Source organism: Lepisma saccharinum, chromosome 1, assembly GCF_977018435.1.
Source record: "Lepisma saccharinum chromosome 1, izLepSacc3.1, whole genome shotgun sequence".
Taxonomy (NCBI): Eukaryota; Metazoa; Arthropoda; class Insecta; order Zygentoma; family Lepismatidae; genus Lepisma; species Lepisma saccharinum.
Window position 1 is genome coordinate 218,761,676 of NC_139229.1, and position 18,939 is coordinate 218,780,614.

General features: G+C 39.6%; 1 protein-coding gene across 7 annotated transcripts in view; it reads left to right on the top strand.

The window, feature by feature from the left end:
• Window positions 1–429: 429 nt before the first annotated feature.
• The window catches only part of sif (guanine nucleotide exchange factor still life), a 674,511-nt gene continuing 656,001 nt past the window's right edge, over window positions 430–18,939 (top strand). For all 7 annotated transcript variants that reach the window (XM_083112141.1, XM_083112137.1, XM_083112140.1 and 4 more), the window contains exon 1: window positions 430–589. The gene's annotated coding sequence lies outside the window, so the exon portion shown is untranslated. The remainder of the gene's footprint in view (window positions 590–18,939) is intronic.

Genomic DNA, 18,939 nt, shown 5'->3' on the forward strand with positions numbered 1-18,939 from the left:
GTGTATTAGCATTTGAAAGGTTTTTCAATACATCACCCTTTATGCCGTATATTCCTAGATTTCACAATTGTCATACGAATGCCACGCTTGAAATTTTTAGGTCCTTGATGGCATCAAAATTTTGACCAAACGAAATTCGACACACACACACACACACACACACACACACACACACACACACACACACTGGCATTTCTTCTCGGTTGAATATCCTGTTTACGGCTCTACCCACCTGCGAAATAATTCACCGAAAACTGTTTTCAAACATGAAGTGAATTCAGTCTTGACACCAGGATGAACACGAATGCGAGAAATAAGCAGCGCCAACTGGCGAGCAAAGGTTGTACCAAAGACCGGGTGCGGTGTAGTATTGCAGCGCCTCTACTGGCCGGCGAGAGAGTGAGGGCGGGGCTCTCAGTCGATGCGAGGCAGTGCACCGTAGCAGCAAAGTCCACACGATCTTCCGTAGCTGCACGCAAAAGTGTTAAGTGTAGGTGTGATAAGTGCAAGTGTCTTGGTCGTGATGGGAGTGCCAGCGTCCAGGCCGAACAGGAAGCAGTACGGCTGCGGGGAGTCTAACCAGGACCAGGTTAGTATATTGAACCGGGACGAAGGCTGGGGACGGCCGGGGAACGGGGCGAGGAGGGAAAAAATCGATGCATCGGAAGGGAGCTGTGACGTCAGAAGATTGTACTCTGATGCACGTGGTGCGATATTCTGGTCCCAAATTATATAGCGTGAAATCTTGGTGTGTGCGAAGGGACCCGATGCCTCGCAAGGAAGGAAATTGCAATCAGGTTGTGTATTGTACGCGCAACGCTTGATCGATTTTGTAGAATAGGATGGGGGTAACGAATTCGGGATCCTCTTTTGACGGAAATTTGAATCTTGGCGAATGATTTGCCGAAGTTTCTTTCTGTCTCCTCTGCGAATTGCAGTTTCCACGAGGGATGCTGCGAATGTAAACTCTTCCCTTCCACCATTCTGGACTCCACCTTTGTTCCCCAAGAGATGTCACGGTTCCCTACGTCATCACACCATCCTGCTATCAGCATGTTTGTGCCATTCGGCGTACAATGGCCCTGTATTAACCCAATTTATCAAACATAGAAGGGGCTCGTGCCCGAAATGTGGTTTCTAAAATATTGAGAATAATTTGTGCAAAATAGGGCTCGATAGGACAAAAAATTGATAGGATTTTAGCCTTCCACATCCTCCATTTGTGATCCCCTACCCCACCGTTATCTGAGAATCATATATAATAATTTTTAGCGTGACGTTTCACCTGTGTGGCACAGGGTTATCATCGTCAGTGGACACTGAAGGATGGAGGAGGGATGCCATTTACCAATGTCACAGACTTCATGAACTTCTGTGATTCAGGTACTAATAATTTTCTTACAAAGTATGGTAGAAGAAAGAAAAAATCCCAATCAGCCCTCTCACGCAGCAAAATTAATGGCAAACCGAACTCCACCCTCCCTCCCATTCAAATAAAAAAAGTGTGGATCTTGCCATGAAATCACGTCGTTCTCTTTCTTATTAGTATGTTTGCCTTCTTTTAATAACTTTTCTACTGTAGGTTAACCGTGACGACGAGGATGAATGATGACCACATGAAGGGACAAACACAGGAGCACGCATGCCCAGACCTGAACGTGAACTCAGAACTTCGAGTTGTGAGTCGAACACTCCATGCGCCCGACCAGTGAAGCCGCTTGTCTAGGGCTCCCTGGAAATACTTCATTAATGAACTAGTGATTTCTTTCTTGAAACGCAGAAATAATAGTTATGGTGTACGGTCATCTTATGTGCCGTACTCTTATGAAGAGAAAATGGTAGAACCTTTCTCAAGACAAGCAAATGTCAATCTCCTTTGCACGTTGTACACCTGTGGCTGCATTTTGGAGGCTAGTGAGGCTCTGGCATCTTGACTAACAACCACTATAATCTTCTACGGGGCTCGTGTTGTGTCGTTCATATATATTTGTGGTTGTCTCTTTGTCCCGTTCATCTTATCACCATTCATCCTCATCTTCGCGATTATCCAAAAGTGGCAAAAAAGCGAAGTAAGAGAAATAAAAAAAATTAAAGGGAGGAAATGACGTTAGAGGGTTTTTTCGAATTCCTTGTTTAGAAGTCAGTCCTAATTTCACCATCACTAATCCTTTAAAAGAGACTTGCTTATTTTTTCTGTTTAAATTTAATATGACGTTTCTTACTTTGTTACTTAGCCTTCCATCTGACATCTAAATTTCCTTTTGGTTATAATGTTTGTTAGAAAGAATAGTAACATAATTTAATAATTTCAAATAAAATTGAATAAAAAACTCATAGAAAGGGGAAATTTTAAAACTTGCACAAAAAGATGGAGCTGATGAATTGATTTCATTTCATATATCTTACAAATCTTACTAAAACAGTGATTCTATAAAAAATAGTTAAATAATAGTCTATATAGATATGAATTGTCTAATATAGGGTACTTCTTTTGCATTTTGCAACAGTCATTTATGAGCCGCGGTAGCTCAGTCGTTAGTGCAAATAGTCCCATGCGAGAGGCCCGGGTTCGATCCCGGCGAGAGTGAACCGGGACATTTTCAACCTGTTCAAGCGGCTCCGGCGCCCACCCAGCGTCGTATAAAGTGGGTACCTGGAGGAAACCAGGGGCGTGGTGCTGATCACATCACCCACAGTTTGGCCGAGAAAGTGTGGGGCCCTAACCCCGCACTCCCTATACCCCTTCATGGCGTGGTGGAAAGCACAGGGGAGCACTTTACTTTTTACATTCATGAAATATGAACCAATGCTCGAAATGAAGGGGAGATGCTGTTGGTATAGATATCAAAATTTTCGCAAAGTATCCCCCAGCTGTCTCATTGCCACCATATCATCCCCTCTGCCAACCCCAAGGTCCATCCAAACATCCCTCTAGCTAAAATTTTTCATTTCAAACGTAGATATGAGCATTCTGAAGAGCCAGGAGTTGAACAATGGTCTGGAAAAATACTTGTAGTGATACTTGAATGTCTATTTTTATTTTCCTGTATTGTTGTCTTCTAATTATTGCTAATAAAAATGACGTGCATTTGTATCCTCTTAAAAAGTTTGTATGAAGACCTAGATATGGAATTGCAAAAATGTAAAAAGTTTCATTAGCACACTGCAAACATGTGGTACTGTGTCTCCACTCATCTTATCCACATCTGTGAAGCTATCTAAATAGTCTCTAGTCCTGGTATCTATACGCGCGCACTTAGTCTCTAGCGATGTACCGGAAAATGTCAAGAACCACTGCAGGCCAACTAGATTCTGGTGTCTTCAACCAGGATCAAAATTTTTTTCTTCCCCATTCAGTCTTCAGGAGGTTTTATGTTTTGGGAACTAAGCTAGCCTGATTTTCCTCTTTTCCTCATGCGGGAGATCGACCGCGATCATTGTAATTGTATAACCCTCTCCTTCCCTTTCATAAATATTAACTGAGGTTTTCTTCCTGAATTTTTCAAGTTGTTCCGACATCAAGAACTCTCCATAACTCACTGTTGGATATTTTTTTGAAGAACCAAACTTTTATTTCCTTTTTGCTTCATGGAAGCCATTTTCATTTCATGTTCTGAACTTATTCACAAGTTTCGAGGATTAATGTGAATGAGACTCTTTCCCTAAGTTCTGTCGAGTTTGAGTTGCTTTCATTATTCTTACTTTTGCTCAATTTTTCTTCTTTTACTGCACATTTCCTTCTTTTGCCTTATTATCAAGCGCATGCTTGTATCTCCGAACAGGCTCTCAAGCACCTATTCATCTCGTCTATAGTTCCTTTCACCTCTCCGCGTGTGTTTCTAAGTAGCTTTTTCATTAAGGTCATGACGTTCACGAAGTTCATTTTTCTTTAAGCATTGTTTGTCCTTCAGTGTGCATTTGCTTGTTAAAAAATATTTTACAACATCTATTTCTCATTTATTGCACTGTCAATTTCCAACTTCCCAATTTAATTACCACCTGATATTGAGTGGTCAACCTATAGTCTCGCCAACAAAGGTTCCGTGTTTGATTCACGGCCTGGGCATGGATCTTATTTTGTGTGAGTCGCTGTGCAGGCTCCCGTTCCAAAATTGTCTGCCTAATGTGCTACGAAGATAAGAGGTTGCAGGTTAGAACCTTGTTGCACTAACATCCATATCATCCTTATAGGCACGATTAACTAAAGACAAAAAAAATCGACGTAAAATTATTAGAGTAGAAAAACAAAGTAAGTGTCTCTCCATAAAGTTAATCTCATTATGCTTCAACTTCATTGTCACAATTAACCCACAGAGGTTAACGTGACAATGCAACCTAAAATGAAAAATAGGAGTGCTCCTTGAATATGTTTCTCCCCTTCAGCCTCTTGTCATCCTCAGTGTGTTCCATAGACGTAACTTGGCGGGGGCAAGGGAGGCACTCTCCCCCGAAATTTCCAGGTTTTTAAAATTTACATGTTATGGTACGTTTTTTAACTTCCTGGAACCTGAGGTTCATGTTCTGTCCCCATTCTCCCAAACACAAGCCCCATGCCACTCTGCTGGTGTGTTCCAAGTACCTATTTTGTATTTTGAAACCGTGTTTCAGTTTATTTCCATTATATTATTTCCTTGTAATTTTTATATAGCTTATTTCCTTTGGATCTTTAATGTTGTTCGGCTTTTTACTTTCTCTGATGCCTCTATTTGCACCTTTTCGGGAGTATAAATAATTCTTTGGGCTATGTGTTAACTGCTCATTTTTTACTTTCACATATATAGTTTTCTTTTTTTAGCACTTTTGATTAACGTAGGCGCTTTCTTTAGCGCTTCTCAAGTTCCTATTTTTCTTTTAAAACCATTTGAAAAATGTTCCTATTTTCGTCTTTCACCATATTTTCAAGTCTATTCTCCTCTTTAATACTTACCCCACCATTTAAATCTTTTTATACATTAATACTTGTAATGCCATTTCAAGTGCAAAATTCCCTCTTTTGACTGTCTTTCTACCATCTGTACATCTTTTCATTAACGTTTTAAAAGGCATATTTGCCATCTTTCGTATTTTACAATTTTGTATTGCCTTTTCAAATACCTATTTCTCCGTTTCAATCCTTTCTCAACTGTTACTCTCAAAACAGTATCGTATCTAAGATTGTATTTGGTTTTGGAGGCAACGTCGTACCGAATGTATGGAAGGGGCTGATATATCTGCAGTACCCCAAATATATAAACTAAAAAATGAATTTTTGAGGGAAAAATTGGGCTGTGGTTGTTTAAGTCCCCTTTATGCACAGATAAGCTAATCGGGAGTGGACCTACAGTTTTAGGTGTGATCCGAACCACTATGGACCTCCACCGGGTATCGAATCCGAGACCAAGAGAAAAAATTGGAGACGTTATGTGTTATATTTATGTATATATTTGAAAGTATGGAACTAATACATATTTCCAAAAATAAAATACTTTGAACTGAATTAAAGAAATTAAAGAAACAATTGAACGGAAGAACGTAGTTCGATCCAAAAATGAATAATCAATACGCAATTATTCAATTTGAGCTTTTGATCATGTTATTAATGAACAAAATATGAATCCCTAAGCTAAAATTACAAGATCATAGAGATTCAATTTTCTATGGCTAGCTAGATGAGCTGATAGACAAACTGGCGCATTGAGTGCGGGAACATGCTCTGGTCTGGTTTCAAGTATGACCTGGACATGGGTTCCAATCTTGTAGTTTGATGTGAACTCACAGATGTCTCTAGAGTAAAGCGATGTCAGGAAATTTGTAGACATTGAGGTGAAACGCCAAAAATGTTCACGAACAATTGAGGGGTCTAGTGAGAGAGGGAGCTATGCCACTTTGACAAGAAATGGAAATAAATTGAGTTTTCTAAAGCATTGCGTTGAGTCATAATTTGTATAACAAAGGGTAATTTTTTTTCTGAACATATTGTTAGGTAAATTATTTAAAAGGAAAAATATGAATTTCAATATAAATACAATTTATGTATTATGAACATGTTGTAGTATACCCATGTGTAAAAAACAATCTAGCACATAAAATACTTTGAACAAGGCTTAAATACTTTTGCCTGAGTGTAAATCATGTTCACAGGGTTACATATGATCTACATAAAGACAGCTTCATATGTCTTCTGAAGGATCTTCACTGTCCATTGTTTCTGTGGATTTTAGTTTTTGGTAAACACCATGAAAAACTGGAGGAATATAAGGCATTATTGCCATGAGATATTTTAACTTCAGGGCTGATATTAAATCTAGCACCAGTTACTGCAACGCAACCTCTGCCACTCCTATTGCAGACACCACCAGTAAGTGGCATAGCTCCTTCTCTCACTCAAAATGCTGATGAGGACGTATTCAAGAACTCAGAAAATCTGCTGCAGGACAAGCGGGAGCTATGCCACATGGTTGTAGTTCACATGATAGATGACAGATGGTAGGAGAAGACTGAAAATGGCAAAAAATAAAATTTTCAAGATTTGTGGCATAGCTCCCTCTCTCACTAGACCCCTCAATTTATATTCAGTGAATTTCTTCTGCAACTAATCCTATTGAGGCAAACCTGAGTGATAGTGTTCGGAAAGTCTTTTTGCAAATATTCTTCGGAGGCCATGAGTAAGTCACAATCATTACGGTTGTAATTTCTGGGAGCACTCACATTTGTAATATCTAGAATGTCGTATACATTTTTGGAAGATTGTACATTAATTTACCAAGCTTTTCGCCTCTGTTCAGGTACTCTAAAGAGTTACCCCTTGTCCCGTCTGAGATTAATGGAGGATATAATGTTCACCTCGTTCAAATATTGTGTGATAGCACGGAACTCGAAGAAAGCATAAACGTTGGTAGTCTCGTGGAGCTGTATCCTAACCAACCACACTTTGGGTACACCTTTGTTTCACAAGATTTTCAGGTCCACGTAGTTGTAATTTCGTTCTTTTATCTCTTTTCAAGACTCGATTGCTTATCACTCCCAATAGTCTATGGGCCAAGTGGCCAACATCAACAATTCAGTATAATTTTGGAGTACTAATTTTCCTTTATGCCACAGTTATGTGGGTGTGTAAGGATAGTAAGAAAAACTTGCTTGCCATCTCAAAGTTGTAGCTAATAGAAATGGCGGCCAATCCAAGATGGCGGATGTTGACTTTTGAAAAAAACTGCTATATTTCTGAAATCAATAGTCCGATTTCAATGTTCGTATTTCAAATGAAAACTTAAAATGGTGTCTATGTTTAATGTTATCTTACGTTTTTCGATATGAGCAATTAATTAATAAATCATTAGTACAAATTTTGTATTTTTTACTAATAATTTCATGTTCATCATATAAATATGGCATAAAGGAAAACTAGTATCCCCAAATTATAAAAAAAATCTTGACTATCCTAAGACTACTATGTGAAGTTTGCTTTTCAGTGCTTTTCACAGTGACCATTTATTTCTCTCTTGCACTTCAGTACATTCTTATACTATCTCTATCCCTCTTGGACATCCTTTTCAAGTATACAAGTTATTCCCGCTCTTAGTATATTATAAAGTTTATTTAAGCCTCTAGTTTCGTAGACATTTCACCGTCTTCACCTGATTCCGTATTTTCATATATGTTGACAAATTCACAATAGGTTTCTTTCAATTTCTTTTGATATTTTCGATATTTCTAAGATGTAAGTGGTGGCTGTAAGAATTCCAAATGCCAACCTCTCTTCCACGTAGTGCACCCTGGATTGCATTGTTGCAGACTAACGAGGCTCTGCCGTCGGGTCAGACAGTATAATCCTCTGTGGGTTTTATGTTGTGTTCTCTCCATGTGTGTTTTGGTTTGTCCTTGGACAAATTCCTCATCTCTGCGATTAGCCAAAGCGAAGTAAAATAAAGCAAATGAATCAAGAACACCCATTTCAGGATAAGAACCCATAACCTTCGATAGCGTGATCCTGAGCGGAACACGAGTAGGTCACTGGATGGCTGGATCTTCAAATAAAAATGTATTTTGATGTTAACTTTGTGATTACGTGATCATAAGAGCACGGCACATCATTATCTATACATTTTCAATGTATTTTTATCACGAGATTTTTCCTATTGCAATTTGTGAGTGTGGACCCTGTCCCCGCTGACCTCCCTTAGCTCCGCCCGTGCAGCAAGAGCACACGATATTTGTGCTTAACCCCTCAGCAACTCCTCTAACCTAATTAAATTCCGTGCTGCCGTGCACTTCGCCTCCCTATTCTCATTTGTTTCCCTCCCGATTCGATTGCACGTAAGGTGCACCCAGTGACATCTAACGGCGAGCGAGCACGCAAATGGCCCTCGCGATGTGAACACACGACGACGAGGCAGCAAAAGGAAGGGGGAGGGGTATAACGTGTCCGTGTTGATACATAAATAGATTCCCACGACAGAAATTCAATTAATATTAAATGAGAAGGCGACCCGATACTTTTCAACGCCCACGTGTGAGTCGATACGGTATCTCGACGGGGAAAAGCAGAGGGAGGGGTTTTGGAAAGTCGTGGATCGAGGTGGTCCACACGAATCCCTCATCATGTTTCCGAAATTTGAATCGGGACTGGCTGAGCCCCGGTGGGCTGGTGATGATTAAAATTCGTAAAACAAAACTTTTTTCTTTAGAAGAGGCGTGAAATAGCCAGAATGAAAGCAGTCTATAACTTCGTGCAACGGAAGTTCCAAGCTGTCGTTGAACGTTTGTCACTTCAGTGGGCGGGTAGAATGAGGCTGTATTGGCCCTTGAACCAATGAAGGAAGGCTCGTTACAGTGGAGACTATTTGTTCTTCTTTTGTGCTGCATTGCCAAACCTAACAACCGCAACTCTTTAGCAATACGAGGTACATACCTCTGGTCTTCCCGACATCAGTGGCACTTTATGTTAGTTTATCTTCAATTGTAAACTATTTTACTATTTTACACATCTGTTACTGTATGTCTTATCAAATGTCTTGTGTCTTTATAACTCTTAATTGTATGTAATGTATTTATGTTAAACTGCTGTAAAAATGTATCATGCTGTTCACAGCAGTAGTATAAACATCAAAAGTTTAGGATGTTACTCGCTTGGCCCCCCACACTTTACCTCAGCACTCGAGGTTCGATGCACTTCGTACTCGGCTCAGATTTGTCTAGGGGTATCTTTCTTTGTACGACAATGCACGTGGGTTGCTACAAGTCAACATAATTATATAATTAACTACAAGAGACAACGGATAACCTTTGCGAAACCTTATTGCTATAGGGGATAAATTACCTTGTCCAGCATGTGTGAAATTAAAACTGAAATTTTTGATATTTTCTATAGTTTAATTAACGTAAAATTTGATGTATATACAAGTCGTATCCGAACGTTCATTTCTCTAATTATCGGGCCAAAACTCTAATTTTGATGTTGGAATCTCTATTGTTTGTACCTGGATGCTTTACATTTCATGAATTACATCTGAAGTACGCTTGTCACAAGGTAGACTCGCGTTACTCCAAGAAACGTCTTAACAGGCGCTAGGCCTCCCGACGTGTACATTTCTCAACCTCCACGGTGACAAGGCACTAGGCTGCCCGGCGCACCGTAATTACTTCAAAATAACATCCAGTACAAACTACCTTTTTACCTGTAAACTGGATACCAAGGCACTAGCTTGCCCGGCAATCCAATCTCTTACAGCATCCGTTTCGGGAGACCTGTCCTCCGGTCCTAGCTAACCGAAGCAAAAACAGCCTCTCCCTTCCAAGTCTCAGTTCCAACAGCCGACCTCCCCTACTCTCATCTGGGAGTTTATATACGTTTGGTTGGCGTCTGTTGCCAACCGCCCTTCTTTCAAAATTTTTAATCTTTAACAGCTAAACTGCCCGCCTTTCTTTTGAACGTTCGAAACACGAAGCAAGAACAGAGAGCTACATGGTATTTATACATGGAATAATATGAACCTAAAAATGCATAATAAATTGATTTACACTAATAACACATAACACATACACGTAATTACCTAATTAATTAACATATTAATAAAATATTTAAATAAGAGAAAAAAAACACTGTTGCCCTGACACGGGGGCAGGGTAACAAGGATTTATGGTAAAGTACCAAAGCGACAAAACTGTACCAGCCCTTGAACAAGCGTAACTTGTGGCCTAATTTCGGACGGCGGGGTTACAGTAGGTTAACAGAAAATACCTTCAACTTGTAAAGTATGATAAACATGAAATTTCGGGGGGGGCAGTGTCCCTTTGTTCCCTCAAATTACTCCTCCCTCGGAGCCGGAAAATCTATCTCTGTTCTTTCATTGCGTGGACTGTACATTGGAAATGTTGGCATTGAGTCGTCATCCGGTGCGCTTCAAGATGTAGGAAACTTTGTTTTTTGTCTGAATAAGAACAACGTTTCTTATTTTGTATGATATCCTCATTGGGCATTATAATAGAAAACGAGGAAGCGCTCATGAGCACTTTCTCCAAGGGTTGAGAAGTGAGAAGTGTTCTATTTTCGTATGAATGAAGGGTCTCCATGATGGCGCAGTGGTAGCATCGTAGCCTTGTAATCAAGGGGTCCCGGGCTCGATACCCGGTGGAGGCACATAGTGGTTCGGATACCACTTTAAACTGTAGGTCCAGTCCCGATTAGCCTTACTGTGCATAAAGTGGACTTAAAACACCAAATCAACCTACCAACCAATCGTATGAATGAAGTCTACCTTCGCTTAGTTTTCAATCTAGCGATTTCTCATAGACATGCCAACTTTTTTAATGACATGGTAAACTACACACACCTCGCCGTCATGCTCGTGCGTGTGTGTTCCTACTAGATTTTGAGAATGTAAATTTTTCATTCATATGAAAATGTGAGCACGTGCTCATCACTGGAGCAGGTTCTCGTTAAGGTGTGTAGGTTTGCCTACTCCAAAGATTTAAGAAATGAATTGGTGCTCATTTTTATCAATAGCCAATTGACTGTTTTTCTACTATTCAGCTGTTGCCTTTCCTATGGCCTTCAGGCAAAATTTGTGTTTTTTTTTAAAAAAAACAACAACAATAAAACAGTTGCCAGGCCCCACTCTATCAACGTGGTAGCTCTTCTGTTTCCGAAATACTTTTTATCGTGAATGCAACAAGATACGTATTGACGTGCAGTATGTTAAATGCGAAACAAAACTGTCTCATTCATATACTATTCAATTTTTAAAATGTTTTATAAACTTGTAAAAAATAAAAGTAGCCAGGTGTTTTAAACATGGTCCACGGGCACTCATTACGACATGTTTCTTTGTTAACTGAATATACATTTCTGTGCAAAGTAAACAAAATGACACGGATTGAATAAAATTACAAAGTTGCAAAACAAGCAAATAACCACAAACTATCAAATATCAAGTATCAAAATCTGTTTTAAACAATTTTTTTTAAAAATGTTTAAAGAACTGTGTTCTAAACGTTTCAAACATTTGTGAAAAAACTAGTCGTGTGTTTTAAATGTTTAAAAACAAGTTCATTTAAACACTTTTGTTTTAAATATGCCAAACCTATTTTATGCCCATTCGCTGATAGTGGGGATGATCGAATTTACGAGTGACACCTATATCACTGACTCTTTGTCCAGTGCTCCAACCACTACTTTATTCTCCTTCAAATGATATCACGAGAGTTGGCGCACTTGAAGAGGAGTAAATAGTGCGCAGGTCGGAACGAGAGAATAGTTTCCTGAAGGTGAGACACGTCCTCTTTCGAAACATATTGATATGATGAAAAAAAAAGACAAACGAAAATACTCAATTAACGACCCGCGGTGGTTCAGTCCGTAGGTATACGATTCCCACGTGGAGGACCCGTGTTCGATACCAGGGTGGATCATTTCAGGTGGGAATTTTTCAAGTAGTGTCACTGTAGTGAGTTCTGGTGCTCACCCAGCCTTTAATAAAGGGGTATATCGAGGAAGCGGGCAATTTGAATTGAACTTTATTCATGGTCATTTATGAACATCAAATAACGAGGCGAGATACATATTTGTACTTGATTGATTGCTATCAGTTTGGACGTTAACATGCATTTCCACAGTAAATTGTACGTGTATGATATATTACCTCTTCCTTAGTGGCCCATAGCGTTGCGGTTAACGTGGTGGATTTCTAATCAAAGAGCCCCAGAACCTATTTAGCCATCATGTCAGTGGTTCGCATTCCGCTTTATACTGCATGTACAGCCATGGAAGGCTAATTTCTGTCATTAGTTATCGTTCTTACTTTTGGAATCTTCACTGTGATACCTAGACTTTATTGAGGGAAGAGTGATTTGATTTTTTTACTTCGCTTTTCTGCCACTTTTGGCTAATCGCGAAGATGAGGATGAGTGATGATATAATTAAATTGATGAAGGAACACTCATAAAGAACAACCATGCCCAGGCCGGGATTCGGGATCTCAATAAAAAATTTATTCTATTACCAATAAGTGTAGGTTTTTCTATCTGCTGTATGCACCTAAAGATCTCTCACGAAACAGTGCCAATAGAACGTTTGCATTTTCTGCATCAAGGTATGGAGCAAGATGTTGATGGCGCACATATCTCCATATTTTTCTAATGTTGTGGTGAGGCCAGAGATGTTTGCTAAAAGAAGGTGGCTCCCATTCATATGCGATGAAACATATTTTCGATTTTTCAGTTTCGATATTGTTTCGTGACTAAATCACAGGTCTTCGCCCCTGAAGTGTGTGAGCAATGTTTGTTTTGGGAGGTTTCTCCTTCTCGACAGTAGGTGTGAAAGGCTGACTGATGTCGGCAATATTTCTTCAGCTGGAATAACACCAGCTTTCTCGTTCCATTTCAAGATTCTGCTCCGCTTCCAATTGAGCTGCGTCGTTTTCTTTGTCAGAAATTTTCGATTTTTGGTCACTTGGTTTCCATCATTTGAAAATCAACTTTAAATAAATGTGGTCGGCTTTGCTGGTATATCACAGATTTGACACTCGCCTCTTTTTCAAGGGATCCCGAGTTGGATTCCAAGGTGGTGGCACATTGCACAATGATTCCATCGCACTTTAAACTGTGGGCCCAGTCCACAAATACATTTAGAACAAACTTTGAGACTTGGCTTTTTTGTTTCGTTAAACGGTCGTCGGGCAGCACTTTCTTGCTTCCAGAGCCTCTTGAACGGGCGTATCAATGTTGTCTTCTTTAAATGCGGTCTTCTTTGCCTGCCCAGCAATTTGATATTTGGCTTCTTTCACCCCAAGTTCAATGAACTTTGGAGATACAGTCATCTGCAATACGAATGAGATACCTAGATACTGAAATACTTGCTTCCCTTCACGAAAGATCTTCAATAGGCAGCGACCGCCGTAGAAATAGGCAACTTAGGCCATTGGCTACTTTTAGTAGCTATTAACTGCAACTGAATTACTTTATTGCAATAGAAGCAACGTCATGAGCAGTTACTTTATGACACTTGAATTGTTAATTGAAAATTTTGTGGAGAAATAGCTAAATTTGGCAACTATGTTCTCAACTATGTGTCTTCGGGGATGTTGAGGTGAAAACATTTTCGTGGAATCAACTGAGGGAAGGAAGCTAGGTTTCATTGAATGATAAATATTGAACATTGTCCTTTATTGCAATTCATTCCTAACTGCACACAAAACATCAGTTTATCGGGTGAATTTCTGCATTCATTTGGAGCGTGGTAGTCGAGCTAGAAAGACGTCATTGTTTACAGGAGAAAGAATTTGAGGAAATATTATTTATATAGGAAAGTAGTCAAAACGAATGGTCATTCAGGCAAAGCTTGACTCTTTGTTCCATAATTCTTATTTGTTGTAATAATATTAACATATGAAAACTTATATTATTTACCTTAAATAAAACACATACAAGTCTTCACATATTAATATTACAATTAAAAACTTTCCGTCAAAAAGTAACTGTGATAGTAAATTAGTTACTTTTTAAGTACCAGCAACTGTAACTAATTTTAGAAAGTACCTTTCCAAACACTGATAATCAAAAGTCGCTATACCTCGCTATATATTAAGTTACCTTGGCTATACCTAGCATACAATGCAGTTTTGTAGTCACACAACATGTTTAATATGAGCCCCGTTATTGTGAATGCACATGTCGATGCGTTTGACCCACTGAGTTTGCACTGCTTGCTGTGTCTTGATAGAGATCTTAGAACATGCTTCAAGAATACTGATCAATACAGTATTCAACTGTACGTTGCACGCTGGTTAGGATTTCAATTCAATTATAGGCCCAGTCCCGATAAGACCATCTTAGAACACTCTGCACTTCTGCACTTGAGCTTGACAACACTCAAAATGCCAAAATTCGTACGATATCATCTCCTCTTGGTTCACATAAATAGTAGTACAAATCCCATGAAACTAATTAATGTAACTTTTATCACTTAAGCTCAGTTAAGCTAATCGGGACTGGACATACGTACAGTGGAACCCAAAGCACTGTGCAATGTGCCTTCACCGGGAATCGAATCTGGACACCCTAGATTTAAAAGTATCGTCTCGAAGGTCCGACAGAAATAATGTCGTGATCTACCACACATTCCAAACATCTGTTACGCAAAGATTAAATCCATTCAATATGGTTTTCTGGTCACACAGATTGATAAGAAGACCAATCACAAGTATAAGCAATGTAAACAAGCATGGCATGTGAAATACTGAACGTGATCTTGCTAAGAATTTCGTTACTTGTTCAGCTAGGCCTAAATCGAAGCACAGCGTTAAAGAGGACAGTTTTATTCATCTTTCCTGACCTAACCTACTATTTGGTTCTGGAGGGTTTTGCACTGGCGAATGAAGGTTGATGGATCACACAACTTTTATAGTGGGCTACTTACAAGTGTCATGAGATGAAGGAACGCATTCGGACTGGCTGGAAAAGGCTGGAAGTCACGGTTTTGGGCGGGAAAATAGATTACCTGATTGAGTAGTGAACGGTGATAGATAAACGGAGTTCATATCGCGAACTCGGGCTCTACTTTCCTTGTACTCACAGTATGGTGTACCGAAAACTCCTTTTGCTAGATAGGCTTACTCAGTAAGTCACAACAATTCATGACGAACGGAAAACATTTTTTTTTCTTCCGTTTCAGAATCGCCTTAAAGTTCCCATAATTTTGACTAAAAGCCGTATATTTAAAGGAAAATGATGCCCGAAGAGGGAGAGATTTCTTTGACCGTGTCAGCAAATTGTATAATTTCCAGCTCTTGAAGTTTCTTTATTTAAAATATTTGTTTTACGTCGCTTTTCTTCAGATTTTTGTCAAACGCGACGATGAGTATGATGAAATTGACGAAGGGACACTCCCAAAGAATACCCACTCAGGAGCCCTGGTGTCACTGCGCGCTGTGCTAACCACTCCGCCACTGTGGTCGGTTCTTTAACTTCCTAAATGTGATGGTCAACAAGAGCACCATGTTAGTACGTAACGAAGTCTGCATGGCTTGGAATGACGCTCTTCCAACACGTTAAAAACTAAGGCTGAGGCATACTGACCCATAGGCCAAGGAGGGCAGTTTAGTCAACAAGATATTTTGTATATTTAGAACTTTCCCTTTTCAAAAACGGACGTTTGTCTTTACCACTCTGTTTTCCCCCCAAGTTCTTCACTACTTTTATTTGAAAATGTTGATTTTTCTCAAAATGCCGGAGGCGGCTGTAGCCCCATCAGCTGCCCATTTGCGTACGCCAGTGTCAAGATATGTAGTTATTCCCTAACATAGATCTGTTCCTGTACTTAGATTGTAGTTGTTCCTGCACTTAGATTGTAGCTCCACAAACCATTCCTCCCCACGCCCCACTGTCTAAGCCGAAATAGTAATACCAGAAGGTGTTCCAAGGAGGGGTTGTGGGAATTGAAGCTCACCTTAAAAAATTGCTGGAAAATCTGCAGAAACTTTAACTTGATTGGTACATGAAGTTCGAAATAGACATGAATACTTCGTGAGCACATAAGGTTAAAAAAAATAAAAAAATAAAAAAAATAAAGCATTTTTACAGCAAAGACATCACTAGAGAAGAATCTATCTCAGAAAATGGAAACGGCCACCAATGTCTGCAGCTGTGAACGACAAAAGGGGAAACAAACAAGAAGCGCCCACAACAGCCGATGCTCAAGAAGTTCAAGATGACGTGAATTCGACCAGTTAGAGAGAGAAACACCGCCAACCTCACGAGGAGCAATGCAAAAGAGAGAATATGGAGGCGGATCCTCGGTTCAACTAGTCACAGCTGCAAGGAAGCGGGGCTGTGGGCGAGCAACGAAACAAGTTAACCACCCAGATATTGAGGAAGGCAAACGTTAATAATCTAAGGAAGCAATTATTACCAGAAGTGCCTATTTTGTGAGATGTACGAGTAGTTGTCTCAGCAGAAAAGAAAATACACCTCACTATGTGTGTGTGTGTGTAAATAAGCCCCGTCTAGTTCGCTGCACTTTTTGATACTAAGTGTAATGCAGGTGCTTCCCGGTGTCAGGCTTGCGCAAGTAAATGACGGTGGATGGTGGTGTTGAAGTACAGAAGATTCAACAAATGTCTGTCTGCTGCTTTAAACGTTCATTTGATTAGTTAGTACGCACCACGTGACCATACGCCTCATATTACACCCCTCCAGAACGTAGTGCAAACCTGGTGCAAACTGTGCAGGCACCAAATAAACGAAGTAGACGAGTCGGTGTTGCATCGTGTAACCAACGGGTGGCAGATATGGATTGGTTGTAGTTGATTCGTCACTTGGAAGGCCAATAGCTGGAATTTACATTACTAGTTTGGTGGGCTAGTGAGAATAGACTTAAATGTGCACAATTTCCTTGTAGGCAGATGCGCGGTAATTTGTGTGAAACTACCCACTTATTTTCTGTCCGTGGGATGGAATCAAGTGGACACAGAACTGGTTCTCACATGATTCAGGTGTGACAAGCTTAAAGGTTACGACATCATGCTAGTCGTTTACCTTTCGGTACATCGGAGGATAAGTCTTGCTACCAAAGGTTCCATGATCGAGCCCAGGCATAGGCATAGTCCATCTTCATCATTTTAATCTATCATCTCCATCGTAGTAATTCGCTTAGAAACGCAGGAATGTTATGTGAAAAATAAATAAATAAATTATATAATATTCCATTGGAGAGGAGGGCCTCCCGATGGTGCAGTGGTAGCGTCCTCGCCTTGTAGTCAAGGGGTCATGGGTTCGATGCCCGGCAGAGGCACATCCCATACAGCACACAAATGTCCAAAATACATCCATTGGATATTCCTTGGATATTCGGGTCTGAAATTCAGAATATAATAGATATCGAGGCATATCCAATAGATGTCCCCATGATATCCATTTGTCCGCATACGTGAATATCCAGAAATGGATATGGACGTTTCCGGATCAGTTTTGGACATCAAGTGGGACGTTATCTGGACATTATATGCTTTGATTTAGACAGTTTTTGTACGTACTTTGGATATTGTATGGATGCGAGAAGTGCATTTTGGATATAATCTGGACATCATTTGTTTAGTAAGAAACGTTTGTGAAGCTAAGCTGATTTCATAGATTTGTACACATATGTTTGTAACATGCACTCCTCTCTCTCTCTCTCATATACACACCACGCACGGACGCACACAAACTTACACACACACACACACACAACACGAACACACACGCTCACAAAAACACACACTCGCACGTCCTACACATCTTAAAAATATCTTATATTCACACGAATTTCCATGATATGCCACGTGTACATATAGCCACTTCATGAATTAACCAGCGAGACACAAAGCACTTTCACCTTGACTTGCGCACGCATGCGTGATTCGCTGGGAAACAGACAATGATGGCGACACGAGTTATCCTCTGAATATCCAGGCCAGAAGCTGCTGTGGACTTAAAATGGATATCGCTAATATACATGGATCTTATAATATCCTATGAATATTCCTTGGAGATGTGTGATGCTACAAGCAAGCATTAACCCGATTCTTGTCTGCACTGTATTGTAGCGTTTCCGTTTCAAGATATTAAGAAGTTTCAATCGCTAATAATAGTAAATAACAAGAGGCTCACCAACAAGGAAAACAGTCACAAGCTTCTGATTCACCCAAGCCTCTGGCGTAAAACACACGAACTGAAAGTGATGTGCACAGCAATTATCTATTCTAAATACAAGGAACAGGTTTTAGACCTTGACGATAAGCAGGATTGACTCAACTTTAGTCTCGATTGTATTGTAGCATTGAGTAAGACTAAATCGAAATTTTCTGATTCTAAGATGAAAAAAATTAAATCTCTCAATAACAGGTAAATAAGTTTATAAACGCTAATGCTTCAATGTAATTATTGTTTCAATTCCACGATATAGTATGAAAAAGTATACATAACGGAAATACTATGATCATTTTCTAATATCCGAAACAGATCCTATTTATGTTTATTGTTGGATATCCAGTTCTGGACCAGTTATAGATATGCATTGGATATCCAGAATTGGATGTATTTTGGATATCTCGTCTTGGACAAGATCTAGATATGTTTTTTATATCCAGCATTTCATGTGTTTCGGATATCCCTTTTTGGACAAGATCTACATAGGTTTTGGAAATCCAAAATTGGATGAGTTTTGGATATCTAGAATTGGATGTGTTTTGGATATCCCGTTTTGGACAAGATCTAGATATGTTTTGGATATGCAGAATTGGATGTGTTTTGTATATACCGTTTTGGACAAGAACTGGCAACGTAATTGGATATTTGGAATTGAACAATGTTTTTATACATGCTTTGGCTATGTATTACATATCTATAATTGGTCGAGTTTCAGATGTCCAGTTCTGGATATCCCATAGACGTCCAATGGATATCCAGAATTGGATATCCAGAAATGGA